The following is a 19,408-nucleotide window of genomic DNA, read 5'->3' on the forward strand; positions in this document are numbered from 1 at the left end:
TCAGTGCCTAAGATAGAATTACAGTATTATACAAGAAGTGGGCAGCTAATAGTATTTCTAAAAAGAACACAATAACAAACTTTGGGCAAAAAAAAGCTACTGGTAGTTCAGGTGCCACCTTTGAATGTTGAAACCGCTGGGTTTCGCTTACTACTTATCATTCAGAAAACCCATGAGCAACTAACACTGAGCAGTTGACGTGTCCGAATCATTTATGTTATTTTTTATTTGTTTGTATTGCACTGTTATTACCTTAGGACAGGAGTGTCAGACTCAGTCTCAGACTCAGACCGCAGTGTCTTCTGGCTTTCATTCAACCCAAGCTCTCAATTACTTAATTATTCTAATTATTTGATTAATTGGACAAATTTAACACTTCTCTCCGGGCTTCAAAATGTTTCAGTGTAGTGTATCTTGATTCAAGTGCAGTTTATAAACCATCAACTATAAAAGACCTTAAAAATATTAAATACGTCCAATTGAACAAATAATTCAATCGATTCTGTTCATTGAGAGCTTAAATTGGAATGAAAACCAGAAGACCCTGCGGCCTTCGAGGCCTGATGTTTGACACCCCTATATTAAGAGGAGGCCCATGCACAGTACGACAATGTTGCTCGTCTTTCACATTTTAAAACAATGTCAACAGTATGAAGGTGAAATTCAGATTAGTCTGCACTGCAGTGTGATCAGTCTACAGTACTGTATCTGTTCTGGTAAACAGCCTTTGTTTGTTTTGTAATCACTTTAGGTATACCACCCTGACCGAACAAGCTCCCATTTAGAACACTTTCTCCTTCTGCTGTTCATTCTTGAATGAGAGGAAGTTTGCGTTTCACCAACACATTGCACCGTGTCGAGATGTGCATATGCCGATGTGAATTGAGCAAGGACAAGTTGCATTAACTGTGACAGAGAGCAAACGCAGTCTTCAGACCCCCAATCTTCTCCCAGCCGTACAGTTATTAGAATTAATATTATTCAGATTTGTGAAGCTGACTGGAAACATATGAAGCCCTATTGTTGTGCAAGTCTTTTTTAAAAGCAGTTTCTTGCAGTAATAAAACAGTACCCTGATCTATTTCCTGGATGAGCCAATAGCCAGACGTAGTGATTTACAGTAATGCCCAATACTTTCTGTTCTAGCAACCAAGTTGCAAGTTAAACTTCTCTATTTGGTATGGTATTACTAAGGAGATCTTTTTTTATTTTCACTTTCAAAACACTACAAATATATATATATAACATATTTGAAAGCTATCATTTCTAAGAATAAAGTACTGCTAAGTTAGACACTCATTCCACAGAATTATCCCACATTTGAAGTATTATGGATTTTCTTGTATTTACTGCATCTTGTAAAGCGATTTGTGATGGTGTTCCACTACGAAAGGCACTATAGAAAATAAAGATTGATTGATTGATATTTATATTTACACTGCACTGGATCTGAACTTTTGACCTTTGTCTGTATGAGGTCAGTCTCCCCATAAGAAAGTGATTCCCTGCACAAAAAATAAATCAGTTATTCAGTTATAAATCAGCCATTGCATACATATGGCAGGTGCTTACAATATTTTGTTCAAGTCCTGCAACTTTAGTATACCCCATTATTCTGCAAAGGCGGAGAACAAGAGTTTTGTTTGCATGTTGTTGTTTTTTTAACTAAACAAGACAAAATTATTGGAATGTTTACAATACATAATTAATAAAGATTTCATTTCCCCCCTTAGAGACTTAAGCTAATGTGACTATCAGCTCAATTCAGCACTAAATGAGGCAGTTTGAGTTTTTACCTTATATGGGCAGAGGCACTAGGAAGTAACCGACCACAAGTACAATGGCTGCTTGCGTCTTCGTTTGCTTTTCAGTCAGCTCAGTCCAGTGCAACAGCACAAGCCTCCACCCACCCCCTCCCCCAACCAGCAAGAAACAAATACAATATTGTACATCTACAGGATGTCAAAGCAGTTAATGCACTTTAGAAAGCTAGTGATATATTTTGTTTTATATATATATATATATATATATATATATATATATATATATATATATATATATGTGTGTGTGTGTGTGTGTGTGTGTGTATCCTACATAGTATACATACAGAACGTATATACTTGCTTACTTTTAATTCTCTAAAACACCCATACAATGGTTGATAAATTGTACTGTATACAATACGGATGAAAACACTGATAGGAAGCTATGGGCCATGTCATTCTGTTCCATTTGTTTTTCATCGTCCTTTGCCATTGCTACTGACTCGCATTTTCTATAGCACAGACAGTAGTTTGAGAAGTAAAAGCTATGAACTGCATACATTTGTGTGTTTTAATATGCATGCCATTGCTGGCATTTACTGGACAGCCCAGAACTTTAGATGCTATGTCCTATCAGTGTACCTCCCACATGCTAGAATTGTGAATGGTACTTCTGTTTAAGGAATCTCTGCATCTCAAAGGAATTATAGTGCAACCAAGAGTCAGGTTTTCGTGTCCAATAAACGGTTAATTTACCATTGTTTGAAGCACTCTGTGTCCCTGTGTGATGTATCACCCTTGCTTAACATGTTCTCTCAATATGCAATTTAATATGGTTTCTTAGCAACAGTGTGTGTATACAGTACAGTGGCGTGTTAGCCAGGGTGTGTGCAGACACAGTATCTTTTAATATTTATGGGGAATTGTTCAGGGCATTTATCATTCCCTGCAGGATTTGTAGTAAGACTGTATCCCATTTTTCTATCGATAGAGAATTTAATTTAATTTAATTGCAAGAACACTCTGATGCCCTAGGTTTTTGTTTTGTTTTGGGGTTTTATTTTTATTTATTTTTTTAACATTATTGCACATGGTACAGCAGCACTGGAAAAAATATTGAAATATTCAGGAGGGGACATTATTGTGTTTACCTTCAGCTAAAGCATCAAACACAATTTATGCAGCTTCTCTCAGCATTTGTTTTTTTGTTTAATTATTCCAAGTATTCCATCTGTTCTAGCAATATTGAACTAGCATGTCTTGTATCAGAGCAGGGGCCACTTCCTTCCCAACGATGACCCAGTGCTTGTGAGGCTTTGGCGAGATTTCGTTGCGAAAAGGCGGCGAGTGAAAGCAGCAGTGAGTGCTCTTTCAAAACAGCTTAACAAAAATGAAAAAAGCTACAAGTTCAGTATCTACTTGGGTATTCTTGTGGAAAATGGAGGTACCCTAAGTGCAAAATATGCTACACTGAGGTTATACCAACAGAAAACAGGTGTGGACTATTTTAGAAAATAGCAGGTGGGCAATTTTAAGAAATTAAAGTTCTGCCTCTGGATAACAAGAACGGGGGGGGGGGGGGTACTGTATTTGCTGAAGCAATACAGTACCCTCCCCAGTGCTTTGAACACTATACCCTGCTCCAATGCATGGCAGTGGCACCATATAGAGTTGCTACATATAATGATTCGGTAGTGGATTTTAAAACAACTACACAAATCAAAAGATTGAATGTTGCATGTGAGTGACATTTAATGTTTGATTTAGTAGTATTCACACATTGTCAAACGGTTTCTGTTAAGAGAAAAAAAAAATCTGAAAATCAAACAGTATGTGAATGCTGCCTGACAAACCTTCAAAGGTTTAGAACAGTGTTCTTCACTGCAAGGCCTGCGGGCCAATGGCGGCCCCTGGTGGACTTTAGTTGTGCCCCCGACAATACACAAATGTGAAAAAGGCGGTATAGCGGCTATCACACTGATGTCTTATCGGCGAAAGTGGCCCCCTTTCTGAAGATTAGTGAAGAACACTGGTTTAGAACTACCTTTGAATTCCTGGCTAGTGAACAGACCTTTGAGCACAGCCCTAAAAGAAAGTGCACTAAATTATTTTAGTTTCAACTTAAAACAATCTTTTATTATATAAATAATAAAATAATAATACAATTAAGGCATGATTTATTTAGTGTGTTACCATTATTATTTAGAGTAGCCTATAGGCTAAAGTAAAAGAAAAATACACTGGGTATTCATTTGATTTTACAATTTGTATACTGTACAGTCATTTTTAATGTCATGTGTACAAAGAACACATTACAGAAATGGAAGTTTAGCGAAAAGGGAAATACATTTAAAATAAACTGTGCAGTATAAAATGTGCATGCGTTTTATTTATTTTTTTAACCAAACTTAATTATCCCAGGTAAATAACCTGTTCTCGGCTTAACGAGGGACTACTGTATTTTATACTTGTATAACCAGCAGAATCTAAATAAGCAAACACCACGGCCATTGCATTTACCGCGATTTTTTGTTCCGCAATTATCATTTCAGAGATTTTCAATATTGTCCCAACCTTTCATAAAATCTCTATTCTGTATGAATATCAGATGAATGTGTCCTTGTATAAACCCAGGGTTCTCCCCAGGCCTTTTTTCCTTGAAAAAAGCCAATCCGACCATCTTGCAGATTCTACTGTGCCTTTAACAATAAGGATTGATTGGGACTAGATCACTTGTGCGTTGCTGGGTGAAAAAAAAATAAAAAATCTTGGAACCACAAGACGTGCATTAACAAAATGCCATGAAAACTTAAAGAAAACTATTTAAATGAAGAAATAAGCTCATAATTAAGCTAAAACTGAAAAGGTTACTTTTTTTCTTGAACTCCAACAAACCTATGGTTATCTTTCCCCAGTCAAATCGTAGAGTGCCTAAATAAGCACATTAATTTACCATAATAAAAAACAGTAAAGAAAAAGAAAATGTAGAACATTAAAAAGCCCAACCAGATATAGTCAACGAAAGACAACACATTATTAAAATTATTTGTCGTATTATATATTTAAGGTAAGGCAAGTTTATTTTCCCGTTAAAAGTGCTCCCGGCTACAACGCTCTGCCACCCGGCTGCATAGAATTCCTGGGGAGGACAATGTAAACCATTCGTTAACAAACAAGGCAGATCACAACACAGAATAAATCAGGATTGTTTTGTGGAAACCCATTACATGTCCTATGCCTACAGGGAGTTCAAATGAACATTACAGAGCTACAGTATAGGATTAGCGGGCAGGATAATGCCTACACCAGTCCATTACAACAGGAACTTATTTACTGCTGTTTAGTTGTAATACCGCAGCAACTATAAATGATACCCCTTGCTGCCACATAATTTCTAAACTGCAGTGTATTTAGAAGGATGCCACATTCTTGAATCAGGCTGCATACCGATGACACAGTTATAGTATTTAGACTACAGCTGTATGAAACTGATAAGAAAGATTGTGAAAGGATACAGAAATTGGTCAATTCAAGCTCTTCACTACTGCTGGAAGGAATTATATGGTGAAATATTAAGGTCTGTAGTACAGGGACTGCTTCCAGTAAAACTCACCTAGCGCTACAGTAATTTCAAACTGGGGCTTAATGGTTCCACCTAGTCGGCAATCCAACCTGTGTTCAGTACAAAGGTTTGCATGATTGCCATTTCTACATTAATTCACCTACTGTACCTGTACATCCAATAGTTTCAGGGGCAGATATTGCTTTCATCACTGAAGCGTGCTAATTGTACGAATTAAAAGCCCCCATTGGAACCTATTCGCTGCAATTACACCTATAATTTCACAGAGAGTGTCGTCTAGTGGTTCTCAAACTGGGGGGGTCAAAACTAATTTTCACTGGTCAGCTTTCTTTACTGACTTATTACTGCATGAGTTCTTTCCCTGCCATATCCATATAATTGTACAACTACTGTATTCTTATGAGTCTGGGTTAGCAGAGCCAAACACTGTTTCACCATTGCAAAAAAACAAAGCAAAGTGTAGCAAACAAAACTGAAGCACAAGAAGAAAAAACTGAACTGAAAAAAAGGTGAAATCACTGTGCTTTTTCTTTCAAGTGAATTAAAAATAAAAATTTTACTGCATGTGTTGTTAGCCTGATCAGATTGCAGAATTTGACAATTTAAATCGTCATCACCATACTTCTTGCTAAGCTTTGCACACATTTTGGTGGATCGCGGAATGATGCAATATCTGTTGTGGCTGGGTTCTGTCTGTTGCGCTACCATTGCTTGCAAAGTGAAGCTTCGTACACACGAGTACTACAGTATGGTACCACATTCAGTGTTTAATTAGCCAGAGAATGGAAGGTTTACGAAACAGACCACAGCAGTTTACAAAACAGACCACACAGCACTTCACTTAAGCTGCTCATACTGTTGACTTATTGTAAATTATTTTATTCATAGCTCACACTGAGCATCTGCTACTTACTATCACAACAGGGATGGAAATAAGACTCCTATTGCATAGCAGTTTCATCCATTCCAGGTTTTACTAGGAGCTTGATTAAACACATTGTGTAGGTAACAAGCTCAGGTATGCCCTGTAAACTGGTAGTGAAACTAGGAATGGATCATACTGCTATGCAAAGGGAGTCTTATTTCCATCCCTGCATCACAACACCTACTGTACCCTCTCATAAGAACCAAACTCCCATAAGAACTATGTTGTCTGAAAAATTCACAGCATTTCCAATGTGAATGCAAGTAAAAACATAGACTGGCATACGACTTGGCGGTCTGGTCAAAATGTCTATTGAATACCCCTGGTGTATAGTATGAGCATGTTGAATCATTTCTCTCAAATGTAAACAATTATTTTCATTTATGTGTCATATTCATAAATATGTTTACTAGTAATGAAGATTAGAATAATCTTTTCATAAACAGATCGAGTAAGAAAACATTGAATAAACTGATGATGATGAGCTATCAGGTTACAAAACAGTACTGTATCAGTTTTTAATTGGTTGGCAACGCCTCGTTAATCAGTGCCAAAAAGGTGTTATTTTAAGGAGTGTTCCTTTAGGGAGAGCACTTACAATGGGAAAATTCACTTTCACGCCAGGGTTGTTCCCTAATCAGAAGTGTTCTCTTAGGAGCTGTTCCTATACGTGGAGACTACTGTACAAGTGTACCATTTTTAAAGCATAGCATAGTGTAATAAGGCATAGTAAAAGCATAGCAAAGCACAGCAAGGTATGGTAAAGCATATTAATAAACATGGCAAACCAAGCTGAACTACAGCATAGTATAGCCATGGGAAAAGCATGGCAAAACTGCAAAGATACCTTGGTAAATTTTCATAAGAGATATTAAGCTACTCGAAATATTTCAGCAGTTGATCACTTTTTTGTACTTGTTTACATTAATACTTTAAAAAAAAAAAAAAAAAAAAAAAAGCAAAAAAAACGTAATTTATCTTGCAAGTTCGAAATAACAAAAGACAAACAATTTGCCATGTTCTATTAATCGCATTTCGATACGCATTGTATTGTAACCCATGTATCGAGGCAGGGGTGTGCAATCTTCGAAAAAAAAAAAAAAAACTTGTCCAAGGGACAAACACACAAAAAAGAACAAACACACAAAAAAGTAGAATATAACTTGCAGGATTTTGGTTTTATTTAACAGTGAACACAATCAATTAGTGATTAACAGGGGCAGATCTAGCCCTGTAGATTGACTGGTTCACTTAATTCATCAAGATACAGAAAAGGTTCTGTGACCGCACCTCACGAAATACTCCTTTCAGTGCAGTTTGGAACACATTTGCTAGAAAATGTAAGTACCATACTAAGAGTACAACTATAATAAGCAATACTTGGGAATTCATAAAATATAAAAATTGCTTCTTCCACTTTCTCTATAAGCTGAAATAAAAGTTTTTAAAAAATGGTACAGGTGTTTTAGTTTGTTTCACAGATACAAAATCATTGCCAACTATTTACTAGTGCTGCTTTGTGGAATTCTTATTTTTCTTGAAGTTCTCAGTTTTGTAATTGCTGAACCCCAGGTTTTTAAAAGACTTGTGTATAACCTGTCATGTTTCTCTGCATTTTGTACTGTTTTTCTACAAAAATCCACACAATAGGTTCCATCAAATTCTGCAAAGACAAAATTGATTTTTTTTCTTCTGTTTATTTCAATTATATATATATATTTTTTTTTCTTTTTTGGTAGGGCAACATTCTTTACCTGCACTAATCTCACTGTAAAATAAATACATAAATAAATGAATGAAGCATACATACATACATATTGCCATGTGATTTACGGTCTTTAATGTATTTATTTATATATATATATGACATGTTACATGCATTGATAGTAACTGGAAAATACAGACACAGAGCATTGGTGCTGATACACAGCACAGGCACGCAGATTTCATTTGAACACCAAACTGACACTAGGGTACCAACAATGGTAGCCTTAGTGTCCCATTTAATAAAGAAATAAAAACAAAAACAAAAGCTAAAAATAAAAGGTTGCCACACAAAGTGACGAGCGCTAGTCCCACTACATGGAAAGTCCCGCGCCAGGAACCTACTAGTCTATGGTAACCCTCTCTGTACTGTTTTGGGATCCACATCCCCTAAGCTGACCTACTTCTGTTCTGTTGCTTCCGAAGTCCCAGCCTCCCAGCGACTCTGGGCTCTTCCGACAGTCCTGGCTGGGCAGAGCCTTCACAGGCACGTCTTACAGTTTAAAGGTTCCCGTGGTAACAGTTCCTGCAGAGCAGACGCTCCCGCTTAGATGTAAACAAACATAGCGCCCATCTGTGTGTCAATGGCGTTGCAATCGTCCAGAGTTGTAGCGCTGCCTCTTTTTGAGCTCTGCGCTGCATCCCCAGACATGCCCCTCAGCCAATCCAGATCTCCCGATCATCTTAGCTCAGGGCCAGTCTGCCACTCAGCTGGTTGCTTAGCAACGCGTCTCCGGCTGAGCGTCGCAGCTGATTTAAATCACAGGCACACATACACACTTGTGCAGGAACCACCGAACCCGCTCCCTGTCACAATGACACACAAACTGGTTTGCAGAAGTATTCACCCCTACCAATAATGTCACAATTTATTGAATTACAAATAACGTGTGCACAGTTTTTCAAATTAACTTTTTTTTTTTTATACAAAGCTGTAGTGGTTAAACTGAACACTGTTATATGTCAGCAAAAATGCAAATAAAATATACAAAATTAAACTTACTAGTTGCATAAGTATTCAGCCCCTTAAGTCAGTACTTGGTAGAAGCACCTTTTGCAGCAATTACTGCTATGAGTCTTTTTGGATAGGTCTCTGCTAGCTTTGCACAGTAGGATGGTGACATTTTTGCCCATTTTTCACAGGAAAATTACTCCAATTCTGATGTTTGTTAGTGATCGTCGATGGACTGCAATCTTCAAGTCTCGCCATAAATTTTCTATTGGATTCAAGTCAGGATTTTGACTGGGCCACTCAAGAACATTAATTCTGTTGTTTAACCACTCAAGTGTGGCTTTGTGCTTCAGGTCATTGTCCAGCTGAAATGTGAGTTTTGGCTGACTCAAACAGGTTTTCCTCAAGGACTCGTCTGTACTTTGCACCATTCATTCTCCCCTCTATCCTGACAAGCTTCCCAATCCCTGCTGAAGAGAATCATCTCCATAACATGATGCTGCCACCACCATGCTTGACAGTTGGGATGGTGTTGGCTGGGTGATGTGCAGTGTTGGGCTTGCGCCAGACATAATACTTTGCATTTAGGAATTTAGACCACACAGTTCAATATTTGTCTTGTCTGACCACAAATCCTTTTTCCACATGTCTGCAGTATCATCTACATGCTTTTTCACAAACTCCATACGTGCTTTAAGATGAGGCTTTATGAGTAATGGCTTCTTTCTTACCACCCGTCCATTCAGGCCAGCTTTGTGTAGGAACCGGCTTATTGTTGATGTGTGAACACTGGCTCCCATCTCAGACACACAACACTGCAGATCTCTCAAGGTCATTGTTGGCTTCAGAGTGACATCCCGAACCAGTTTCCTACTTTCCCGGCTGCACAGTTTGGGATGGCGACCTGATCTGGGTAGTGTCTGGGTGGTATGATGCATCTTACATTTCTTAATGAAGGACTTCAGTGTGCTGAGAGGGATAATTAACACCTTTGAAATTTTCTTGTACACTTCTCCTGCTCTGTGCCTCTCTGCCACTTTATTCCTGACTTGTTTCAAAAACTCATTGGTCTTCACGGTTGCTTTGTTGGATCACTATGTGAGTTGCAGCTTGAAAGTCTTTATATACCTGAGGGAAATTATCTACAAGGTAAACCACTTTTGACCTTTCAAACAAATAATTTGCACCTGAGCTGATTTAGGGGTGCAGTAGCAAAGAGGTTGAATACTTATGCAACTGAGATTGATCTGTTTTTCTCTGTAAATCTTACTTGTTTATATTCTATATGGATTTTTTTTACTTTATCAATGTGGAGTAGTTTGTATAGATTCTACATGCAAAGTTTAATTTGAAAGTGTCATGGAGTAAGCCCAGGTGGCAACAAAATGTGAAAACTTTGCAGGGGGGTGAATACTTCTGCAGACCACTGTGTGTGTGAAATATATATATATATATATATATATATATATATATATATATATATATATATATATATATATATATATATATATATATATATATATATATATATATATATACACACACACGCGCACACACACACACACATATACATACATACACAGTGCCTATAGAAAGTCTACACCCCCTTTCAAAATGTTCACCTTTTGTTGCCTTATAGCCTGGAATTAAAATGCACTAAAATCGTTCAGGGTTTTTTTTTTTTTTCCCCCCATTTATCTACACATCCTACCGCACAACTTCCAAGTGAAAAAAAAAAATATTCTAGAACTTTGTAGGAAATTAATTAAAAATAAAAACTGAAATAGCTTGGTTGGATAAGTGTCCACCCCCCTTCAAAAGCAATCCTAAATTAGCTCATGTATAACCAATCACCTTCAAAACCACACATTAAGTTAAGTGGCCTCCACATGTGTTAAATTATAGTGATTCACATCATTTCAGGATCAATTCAGCAGTTCCTGTAGGTTCCCTCTGCTGGGACAAAGTTGATGAAAGGCACAGATCAGGGGATGGGTATAAAAAAATATCAAAAGGCCCTGAATATCCCTTGGAGCATGATCAAGATGATTATTAAGAAGTGGAAGGTGTATGGCACCACAAAGACCCTGCCTAGATCAGGCCATCCCTCCAAACTGGATGACCGAGCAAGAAGGAGACTGATCAGAGAGGCTACCAAGAGGCCAGTGGCAACATTGCAAGAGCTACAGGTTTTTATGACCAAGACTGGTCAAAGTGTGCATGTGACAACAATATCCCAAGCACTCCACAAATCTGGCCTGTATGGTAGAGTGGCAAGAAGGAAGCCATTACTCAAGAAAGCCCACCTTGAATCCCTTTTGAAGTATGCAAAAAAAAAAAAAAAAAAACACTCAGGAGATTCTGTAGCCATGTGGCAAAAAGTTTTGCAGTCTGACGAAACTAAAGTGGAACTTTTTGGCCTAAATGCAAAGTGTTATGTTTGGCACAAACACAACACAGCGCATCGCCCAAAGAACACCATCCCTACTGGCAGCATCATGTTATGGGAATGTTTCTCATCAGCAGGGACTGGGGCACTTGTCAGGATAGAAGGGAAAATCAATGGAGCAAAGTACAGAGAAGTCCTTGAGGAAAACCTGCTGCTCTCAGCAAGAAAGCTGAAACTGGGACAGAAGTTCACCTTTCAGCATGACAACGACCCAAAGCACACAGTCAGAGCTACACTGGAGTGGCTAAGGAACAAAAAGGTAAATGTCCTTGAGTGGCCCAGTCAGAGACCCGACTTAAATCCAATCGAAAATTTGTGGCATGACTTAAAGATTACTGTCCATCAATGCTCCCCAAGGAACTTGACAGAGCTTGAACAGTTTTGTAAAGAATGGTCAAATATTGCCAAATTTAGGTGTGCAAAGTTGGTAGAGACCTATCCCAACAGACTCACAGCTGTAATTGCTGCCAAAGGTGCTTCCACCAAGTATTAACTCAGGGGGGTGGAGACTTATCCAATTATGATCTTTCAGTTTTGTATTTAATATATCGTTTTTTTCTCAATAAAAACTTTTTTCTCCTTAACAGTGTGGAGTATGGAGTGTAGATAAGAGGAAAAAAATCACTGACACAACAAAATGTGAAAAAAAGTTAAGGGGGTGTAGACTTTCTATAGGCACTGTATATACAGAGCATAATCTATATCATAATAAACATTTTTCAATCTTCATGTTTTAATAGTTTCAAAAATCAATGGATTGTGCATGTCCAATAAATAACGAAATATTGCTTATGTTCCAAAGTAAAAAAAAAATATATATATATATAGAAATATGGTAAACCGCAAACTAGTTTAGAAACACTAAAATAAAGAAAGAAATCATGAATTATTTACCAGAGAAAGTTTGTCTTGAAATGCTTCTAAGCAGTAAAATGTAATTTTGTATTTTTTTTTTTTTTTTTTAACATCTCAACAAGTACATTGACCATGAATTTTTAAAATTACAAAACACAATTGTTTTTCTAATCAACTAATACCTAAGTGATTATGGTGTGTTTTATTTTACTGATTTTTTTGTGTAACTTTACTAAATTTCAGAATTTAACTGTCAAGTTTGTGTATGAAGAAAGCAGTAACACTTATTTGATAACTTACAAAGAAACTTAAAAAATGCCTTAAATTTAAAAGATTAGCCTGTGCGTTTCCAGAGGCTCTCTAAGGCTGCCATTTCTGGGTTTTATGTAACCAATAGAAGATCAGCTTCTTCAACAGCTAGCCAATCAGAAGTGATAGGGGTGGGACGTAAACAGACATGGCACTGAAACACATGTGTTTTAAATGTTACAGTGTTAAAAAATGAACCTGAACATGAGAAACATGAAATACCCAAACATAGAGCTGTTTACTTCACGCATGTGTAAAACAAACAAACAAAAAAAAAAGGGTAGGGTTAAATAGTACTGCACAACGATGTACTACAATTGTCCTTACAATGAGTAAAACAAACATAAAATACGTGTTGTACTCACAATCAATTCTAAAGAACACAATTTTAAAATAAGAAATTTTCCAACGTTGTCTGCTTGTTACAATGTACCACCTCCCACTGTAACTCCATCTCAAATTTGTGTGCAGCTTCGTAGCCAGTTTCAAAGCAACGGTTCTGCCTCAGTCCGCCAGAAATATGCAGTTGTGAAGTCAGTGTGTTATAAAGTGGTAATAAGGTGCAACACCGTACACTTTAAACATACTGCCTCATTTTATTTAAGGCTGACAAGGAAAGAACAAAAACACGTAGTCATTGTCAATGTCCATTTCATTAATTTAAATGTAGTATCCTCAGATTACAGTAACAATTCTCCATTCATTTGCTTTTTTCCCACCTCACTGATACTGTACATAATTGTTCCTATCTTATAGCACTATTAGGTATCCACAGCGTACAATAAAATCAATGCATAGTGATGCAAAAGTACAAACAGTCGAAACGAGTGTTCATTTAAAACACAACTACTTTACCAAGGAACTTACAATGGTAAAGAAAGTGGTGGGATAAAAGACAGCTGCACACCCATACCAGTCACTGAAAACTGTTTCTGATGGATTAGCCTCAAATTCTGATGATTTTACAGCAACAGAATCTATAATATTTGGCAGCCTGCCCCTTGATGAACTGTAGTTCCTTGCTGTCAAAAACATCCATCCATTTTCACTACTCGAGATGCTTAGAATGAAACTTGGGGGAACACTGCGCTCTTGTTACCGACATTGTCCTACCTGTTCTTAAAGTTAATGCTTAAACGCAGAACTCTTATCTGTGATAAGGCATCTTTGTAAATTCCTTTCAACATACTACAAGCCCAGCTTAGCGGAAACCAAATATCTCAGAGCATTTAATTCTGTACTTACTCCAAGTGATACCATTCAGCTCCCCAAAGCATGGCACACAGTAAGAATTTAAACTTTGCCTTGTCTGCAATTTTCAACATCCATTTTTTCTAATACCTGCGCTTTAGAAGACTTCTTGAATAATGTGTCTTGTCACTTGGCAAAGAAGAGCTTTCTCTTGAGAAGAAAGTACTCTTCATATTGCTCTACTTCCCACTTCAGATCATTTTTAATGTGAAATATGCATAGGAACACACTGTGCACTCCAATATTAAGAGTATACAGTGTTTTAGAAATGTCCAGCTCTAGCAATACCAATACAGGGTGATAAAGGACCTGGGCTCACATAGTTGGAAGTGGTTAAGATTACAATGGCTGTTTTCAATGAACAGCTTTTGACAAGTTGTGCACTTTAAGTAATGATTTTAGACAAAACAGACTTATCAAAATGAGCAAAGAAAGACTTTGATTGAAATCTGTATGCAGTAATATTTAATTTCTTGACGTCTGGATAAGTTTTATTTTATCTTTCTTTTTTTTTTTTTTTTACTGTCCATTTTAATTTTTGATTGATGATAAACAGCTGCATGATTAAGCAATTGTTCCGCAGCTCAAAGGGGGTCCAGTGCCAGGCAGGACTTCAGTGCTGTACTGCACATTGCAAACCAAGGGGCCAGCATGATTACTACTGTACCCGTAACAGGAACGCTGGGTCTGCGAAGACGTTTCAAGCTGCTTGATAATGTCGTTCTGTGAGCACATCCCTCGGCTACTAATTAAGGAATGTTGTTGAATATTCAAGCACTTTTATAAAGTAGTTCAGGGAGCAACACTGGAAACAGGAACGTATTGAGATTATATTTTTCTGCATAGTCTTTACAGGAAACAACCATGATACATATAATCCATTAGATGTACTAGTTACTATGATGGAGCAGCGCCTGAGAGAAAAGTGTTTTGTTTGTAACTAATATGCAATACAACTGGAAACAAGAGTTTCAGCTAATGCTGCCTTCAGTGTAATGGCACGCTAATGAAAGCACAAGTGTGCATGTTGCTCTAACGTTGGGCTAGTTGCATTAGATTATGTATATGAAGTTACAGGTGAACATATAATAAATACGACGGACGAGTCCTGCACAATGGTGAAGACCACTACTGTTCTGCTGGTGAGCACAACCTTGAGAAATCCTTAAATACCAAGTGTCTCGCCTTTTATTAACCTACAGTACAGTATGCATAAGCAAAAAGGTCTATATTGTCACATGGTGATTTTTGAGGAAGACATGCCTTTGCTCAAAGTGTACCACAATTTTCACACCCATATTTGTAAATGAAAAGGAGGTTGTAAAATGATTTACTAACAGGTCCAAGAGCAGGAAAGGGAGGACTGTATACAAGCCCATAATGGTAGTTCTTTGGTTGATAAATTGCTCACTTGCTTTTCATTTCTCTGCAGTCTCAATCCTTCACTTTTGTCCTCTCTGTCACCTCACTCTATAGTGTAAACAGACAATTTTCCTTTTTCATGCAAACACAACGAATCCACTTTTTACTGCAGTACAAAATATCATTAAGAAAACAACACAACCAGGGACAAACTGGTTGACGTGGTTGGACAAGGTATACTCTAAATTGCAAACCAATAATATTTAATTATGGCCCACAATGTGTGCTGTTCTGCTGACACAAGGAAAGAGTATTGGGAAATTAGCACTTTGATTTCCTGCCAACCAAATGCGCGCAGCATGCAGGTCAATACACAGTATCAGGAAGTGGTTGGCCATAGCTGCAGGCTATAGATCAGTCTGCTATTCTTGCCTCCCTGCAGAAAGCATTGCAAAGTTTCTGACTGATCAACAGACATGCTATATTTACAACAATTTAAAAAGCACTCTAGGTTAATAAATGTCAAGACAGTAAAACAGAAAGTCTAAAAAGCTCAACAATGTGTCAGAAAACATTTTGCCCAGGCCTATAATTAGGGCTTCTGTTTTTCGGGTTTTATTAACTGTATTTTTCGGTGCTTTCGATTTTTATGTAAACCGTTTGGTTTTTTTCGGGGCTTTTGTTTTTGATATACTGTATGAAAGTGTTTTCAGTTACTTTCCAAAATGCTTGTCTGTTTTTTGGGGTTTTTTTTCCTCTCACAATATGTACAGTAACTTGACAGTACTCACACACTGACGTTGTCCCTTCTTTCCTTTGCCGTCTTCCACAACAAAATCGCTATGGTCATGGGCACATTCTTCCGGGGTTTTTCTGTGTAGGCATTTTTGTACATTTTGCCACAATTCTGTTTTAAATCCTCTATAGCCTAACTGTAATACAGGTTTAAATCCTGCTAACAAGCCTGCATCCTGACTGTAATATCGTTTTAAGTCTCGCAAGCGGGGTCACCAACAGAAATGTACGAATGTGCTGTCACTCGTAGTTGGGGCGGGTTTAAAGTATTCAGAACGAACCAATGATAGATACAAGTCAGGAAGGCGGGACATTGCCCAGAAGCACTGGGAAATGTATTTATTATTATTTTTACAGTAGGTTTTAATTCATTTTTAATGGGAAAAGGGTAAAGTCAACGTGAATTGATTAACCATTTCCATAATTTTCCCGGTGTTTTACAGTGTTTATTGGCTATCCACCGATTTTTTTTTTTTTTTTTTTTGTATCGGGGGTGTTTTATCGGTTAAAATCAGAAATCAAAAGCCCTACCTATAATACACTGCTTATTCATTAAAATGAATACAAAATTATGAAACAGTTATTAACAAAAAGTCAGAAACCAGGGCACAAAATGAAGTAACATATTTGGTACAAAACACTTACGAGGAGTGGCATTAAGTGAATAAGCCTGTGGGGGAAAAGCATCCAGTTTTTGTTGAAGCCATTTGAATAATTTACCAGCGTAACCCACTGAGACCAAGGCATTGTTTTCAGGAGCATCCGGAGGGCAAAGGCAGCATTAAGTTCCATTAATCACAGACACTACACGGTAACAGTAAGCAGTTCACAATTATACATGATCAGTCATAGGGAGGAGATCCTTCTGCTAAAGGATCAACTGGTTCAGTAATCCTCCTTTGATTACAGATCTTAGTGCAAACCAAGATGCTAATATCAAGAATTGTTTGTCTACATTCCCTCTGCTCAAGGGCTGAATCAAAATCATTCTATTCTATATGTGCCTGAAACCTCATATAGCATAGTATATTAAATGACTACTTGAGTTAAAACACACAAAGCACCATAATTACACTTGTTTGCATGTGCTTCTGGATAGGAGTAACAAGCAAAAGCATATGGCTAATTTGAATACAAGATATTTTTAAGCAAACACCAAGGCCCACTTTTGCATGCAGTTAATCTTTGCGCAAAACAACGTTACATTATGTTGTCCATTAATGGCCCAAAATGTCCTTGAGTCAGTATGCAACTGCAACAGAAAGAAACAAAATGAAGATAAACGATACAGACAAGTCAAGTGCTCAGTGAATACGGTAGATTTTCCAAATCATTACTGGTAGCAAATTATAGGAAAGCCAAATGGCAGCCAAACTGTATAGTGGGTTCAAAGAAAGAAAGATCGGTAGCATTCGCAACATAATATAATACAGCACAGATATTTCATGTCTATAGTCAGTCATTCAGTCTCCCAATGAAAATGAAAACATTTCACATAAGTTTGTAATTTGTATTGCTCTCCTTAAAAATATTCCAATACCAAAGAAAGATAAAAGCAAGGTAGGATTAATAAAATGGTGGGCTCTAGATTTTTTTTTTTTTTTTAAATAGAGTACATTTAATCTCCAAGAGGCTCAGTTACTGTACAGTAACTAGTTTTAAAGCAGCTCTTGGATTACTCTATGAAACATCTTGTTTTCCCTTACATGTGTATGGAATTATACAAGAGGCCTTGTGGATTAACAAAAGATTTTATACACTTGCAGTATGCCACCTTGATAACTAAAGTCTCTTGGGCAACACACAAGGCTGCCAGCAGCTTCACAGCCACCGCAGCATTCTGCACTCTTCTTGTTCTTTCACATAACCTGTCAAGACATTTACACCACAGCAGGATTTCTGGAGTTGCCAGACAACACTAAAACAGCCAGTCATTAATTGATTGGAGTCATTATTTAAAGCTTTTAGGCCAAGAACATGAGGCCGGAATGTTTCACAATAAACAGAAAACCAGTTCTGCAACAAATGCATTAAACCTTAACCACCTCATGACTTACTCTAGTTTCATACTGTATTAAATCTAATTATTTGTATGTCTGCTAATGAAGTAAGATGCACGGTTATATAAAATTACATCTCTGTTAGGACCAGCAGTTAAAACAATATGATAGCAAGGGCATGACCACAGAGCAGCCATGTTGGGTCATAGGTCACAGTGGGGTTTCCACAAAACCAAAAACACGTAGGCTTACATAGCCCAAATGGTAAACAAGATCAAATATGATAAAGAAAAAAAATGTAAAAAAAAGATGTAGCTACCTTGAATGTTCATGAAACAATTGTTATGTTGCTAATCTACAACCAGCTACAAAGGAGGAAACGCACAAAGGAGGAAATCCCCAGAGCTGATCAGCAGAGATCACAGTACAATGCATACAAGGCTAGAGCATGTTGGTAAGTTGTAAAATTAAATAACAGGGGCAGTACATCAATATATGCTTGTCAAGCAATGTTACAAACAAGTCAGAGAAGTAATTAAACTGTAAAATTCAGGTCACAAAAATCTGAATTATTTGCCCCGTTGTCCTGTGACAGTTTAAAAGCTGTGTTCTTTTTTTTTTTTTTGCTACTAAATCATTTAATTTCCTTGGTCAACTAAGACCGGCAGCTTAGCACAGAAACAGTGGCATCTTCACCACACCAAAAACATTGTCTGTTCTGGTATAATCACAGTGTTTAAGTAAAGTGGATAAAACAAACTAATAGTACAGTTTTTAAAATATGAACTCTAGAATTATGCAGTAAGAGGGCATGGTTTGTGCCTGCAACCAACCAAGAAATGGTAATATCCAGCGCAACCCAGCCCTCAGGTGCCTTACTGCTTTCATAAAACAAATTTATAAACTTATTAAAAAAAATGAAAATAAATCTTTTCATTATTTATTAACATTTTGAGATATAACCTTTCACAACAGAAAATAGCCCCTGTGAACTAAAAATAATATTCAAGTAAAACATTTTTGTTTGTTTGTTTCAGTAAAGGCAACTATAAAAACCTTGCTTAGATGTGTTTCAGTTCATTGTTCTGACTTTAAATAACTATCAAAAAAAATCTTGCTTAGTTGTATATCTGTGAGCCCTCCCTGCATATTCTAAGCAACGTTGTTGCTAGGTAATTCACTTCCATTGGCTTTATCAAAAAAAAAAAAAAAAAAAAAGTTTAAACATCAATCTCTCTTTCCTACTTTCACCTGAAGAAGAGACCTTTGAGGTCTTGAAAGCTTGTGAATATTATTATTACATCTCCTTCTCTTTGTCTATCACAAGGCTTCTCAATCTCGGTCCTGGGGACCCCCTGTGGCTGCTGGTTTTTGTTCCAACCGAGCTCTCAATTACTTAA

At 37.1% G+C, this 19,408-nt stretch overlaps 1 protein-coding gene across 3 annotated transcripts in view; it reads right to left on the minus strand.

Moving 5' to 3' along the window:
• Positions 1–19,408, minus strand: part of LOC121315527 (CYFIP-related Rac1 interactor A-like) — a 72,458-nt gene that overhangs the window by 41,208 nt on the left and 11,842 nt on the right. The gene's annotated exons all lie outside the window — the stretch shown is intronic.

Source organism: Polyodon spathula, chromosome 5 (genome assembly GCF_017654505.1).
Source record: "Polyodon spathula isolate WHYD16114869_AA chromosome 5, ASM1765450v1, whole genome shotgun sequence".
NCBI lineage: Eukaryota > Metazoa > Chordata > Actinopteri > Acipenseriformes > Polyodontidae > Polyodon > Polyodon spathula.